Source organism: Ovis canadensis, chromosome 26 (assembly GCF_042477335.2).
Source record: "Ovis canadensis isolate MfBH-ARS-UI-01 breed Bighorn chromosome 26, ARS-UI_OviCan_v2, whole genome shotgun sequence".
Lineage (NCBI taxonomy): Eukaryota > Metazoa > Chordata > Mammalia > Artiodactyla > Bovidae > Ovis > Ovis canadensis.
The window spans coordinates 51,059,254-51,062,648 of NC_091270.1; positions in this window are offsets into that span (position 1 = coordinate 51,059,254).

Sequence of the window (3,395 nt, forward strand, 5' to 3'; positions counted from 1 at the left end):
CTTAGCTATGTCTTCCCCTCTTCCCCTGGATCCAGATCCTCTTAGCATCACCACTGCTTGTCCCCCACATTATTTGGAAAACTGCAACTCTGCAGAGAGTCTGGGGGAGGGGACTCGTGTCTGTACAAAACAGGGACAAACAGAACAGTCACTTATTTTGTTACCAAAGAGTCTTTCTTCCTTTTAATGGAATGTGCTATTTTTAAGTCCTGTCTGCCTGCTGCAAGTGCCTGAGTGCCAATTGCCCTGAACACATTTGAATAATGTCCCCACATCCTTCAGTGGTGCGATGCAGAAAGGCAACTTTGCACTTTGCATTTTTATTGTGATGAAGATATTTTATGACAGTATTTGAATCTCAACAACAAAAGATTCCTGAAAACAGGGCATTTTGAGACCACTTATGCAGGAGGGGAAAGGTGGCCCAGACTGATTTCCTCCTGGGAAATATGGCCTGGGATAGGTCTGTTCTTCAGGGAGGCAAGGAACCCAGGCAGTCTATAGAAGCACATGACCACCACACGTGGACCCATGAATTGCTCCATTCAGCCTCCTGCCCATCCAGCAGCTCTAGGGTCAAATGCAAGGGAAAAACAGCAAGTCCAAAGTCTGCTTTAGTGCCCTGGCATCTTGTTTTCTCTCCACTTTTCCTTTCCCTACACCAGTTAACTGGCCTTTAAGTGTGTATCAGGCAGGTCCCAGCCAATAGAAATATTTTAGCACTGGGAAATAGTTGGAAGGTATTGGAGGACTTGAAATTTCACAGAGGGTAGTGAGAGGCAGCCCAGATATTCAGCAGTCTCAGAAATCACCATCCATCATGTCTAAATCTGGCGAAACATGAGGAGCTTGCAAGGCAGAGCTGTGCAGTAGAGAAAGCCCAAGATAGTGGCCACCTCTAGAAACTCGGCCCAAGATGGGTGGACTTTGAAGTGAGCTGGTACCGTGGGGGAGACACAGTCCCTTCCAAAGATTCAGCCCAAAGCAGAGAGGATAGAAGAGAGAAATTCTCTGGCCTCTCCCTTCCTTCTACCCTCCAGGGTCCTGCCAATGACTCGCATTAGCTGGACCTAACCACTCAGCAAGAGAGCTTTGAGCTTGTAATTCTCATAGGTCAGCTTCTTGTAACACAAGCCAGAGGAGAAAAGAGGAAGGGGAAAATAATTTGAGAGAAACAAGTAAAAAAAGAGAGAGAGGAAAAGAGGTACCTTGGACAGCAGTTCAATCTGTCAACCTCTGACACCCTTAAAGAAGTCTCCACTGTCCTGGGAAGGTTGCTTCTGCATGCAGGACATGCCTGTGACTAGAGATGAGCGAAATGGAGCCAAGGGAAGCTGGTGTGACTTCAGTCTTGGGTCTCGGCAACGGGTGGGAATAGGGGAGCATGGTGATCACGTGGATTTGTATTGGCACCTGGGAGAGTACAAACCGATGGCATTGGTTGAAAAGAGGCTGCAACAGAAATATAAGTTAATGAAGATCCTTTCAGGTGTTAGGACTACATTGTAGGTCCTGATGACCAGCTCAGTTTGAGATGTGATTCTAGCTAGCAGCTCGTGACTGAAGGAACAGGCTTCCTGGAGGAGCAAGTGGCAAGCTGTGAACCCAGAGTTCAGGCCTCCATCATATAGAGTAGGGTTTATTCTTCAGCTCCAGTCTCAACAGTGCCAATCTCAGCTCAGTCCTTTTTGCAGAAAGAATACGTTCGTGCATCATGACTGCCAGGCTTGCAAAAGCCCATTTCAAGTGCCAAGCTGTGTTCAAGATCATCACCCAGGTTGCAAACCCACTTTGCCCCTGGTTTTCTTGATTTTGATGTTCTGATTCCAAGTATTTGACTTTTAAATCCACCTATGACTCCTGCAAGACTCTGGGTTTTGTTTGCTTGGTGGGTTGTTTTTTTTTTTGTTTTTTTTTTTTTTTTTTGCTGATTCTGTCTTAGTCCGCTCCTGCTGCCCTGTACCTCTCACTATCTTATAGAGAACTTCCTGTTCTGGCTCCTTCCAGGAGGCTTCCCCTGCCCCGTTCTAATGCCCACCCTCTTCCTGCTTTTGTCAGCCATCACCTGCCATGAGGGTGCATTCTGAAAGGCAAAGAGGCAATGTGCCAAGCCACTGGAGGCCAGAGTTTCTGTTGGAGAAGCTGAATCAGTGCAGTAGGAGCGATGAAAGACGGAGGTCCCTAATACAGTATACTCACCTGTGCCAGGCAGGGAGTTGGGGTTCTCAAGAGCTTAATAGGTTATCCTTTTCCACCTATATCACAGGTTTCCTCACCAGCCAGCCGTCTGTGTGCCTTTTCCTCTATCACAGAAATTCCAAGGGAGGCTGTCACCTCCACTTTTCTTTCCCAAATGGAAACCACTTCCTCCGTTTTCATTTTCCTATTTGTTAAGAGGCACTAAGTCAAGCTTTCTGTATTTGAATACTAGTCCCATCATTGAGACTGAGTGACTTCAGAGAATAATGTAAGCACTCTAAGTCTCAAACCCTGCATCTGTCAAAGAGATACAATATTAATATCTTCCTTCCAGGGTTGCTTTGAAAATAAATAATCCATAAAGACCATAATAAAACAAATGCTGATTAGCATCAGCGTTACTATTACCATCTTCATCATCCAAGGCTGAACAGTAGAAGTGGTCTTCCCAGCTCTCAACTCCCTTGGAAATTCCCACAGTAACATTATCAAGTTGTTGTTAATTTTGCTTTTTTTTTTTGACTTTTTTTGTTTCTTTTTTTTTTGTTTGTTTACTGCCAAACAAAAGACAGCAGGTAGCATATATGTGACACACACACAATTTTTTTAAACTTATAAAATTCTGATTCTCATTGTCCGCATCAGTAATTCCTAAGTCTTTTCTTTCTTTTGGGTCTCAGCAGACTTGTGAGCCTCCTGCTCTGAACAGCAGACATCTGAACCTCCCGGGCTCTCTTTCTAGTCTTTATCAACTATTTGCTTCATGGAAACCCCACTCTCTGGCGCTTGTGTTTAGATTCACATTTTGGGTTTCTTGAAGTCTCACCTATAAATGATCACTGACCTCCTAGACGTCTATCATCCACCTGTGAACTCACCTTCCAAAAGTTTCCAAAAAGAATAAAACTCCCCTTTTCAAGAGCTGAAGCCAAGAGAGAAAGCACTATTTATAAAAATCTCAAACACAGCCAGTCTTCTGGAATAGGGCATCTCCTCACCATCCAACGACACCTCATTTCTGGGCTCATGTTTTTGGTTTTCCCCTATATTGTCCACCAGGTCACACCTTGAAAATGTGGATCATGAATTGGCAAACCAAAATTTTTTCCCCTTCTAGAGTGCTCCTATCTGGGCAGTTTTAGTGGTTGCAAATAATACAATCCCTTATTGGTAGTGGAATTAGAATCTAGGACCCA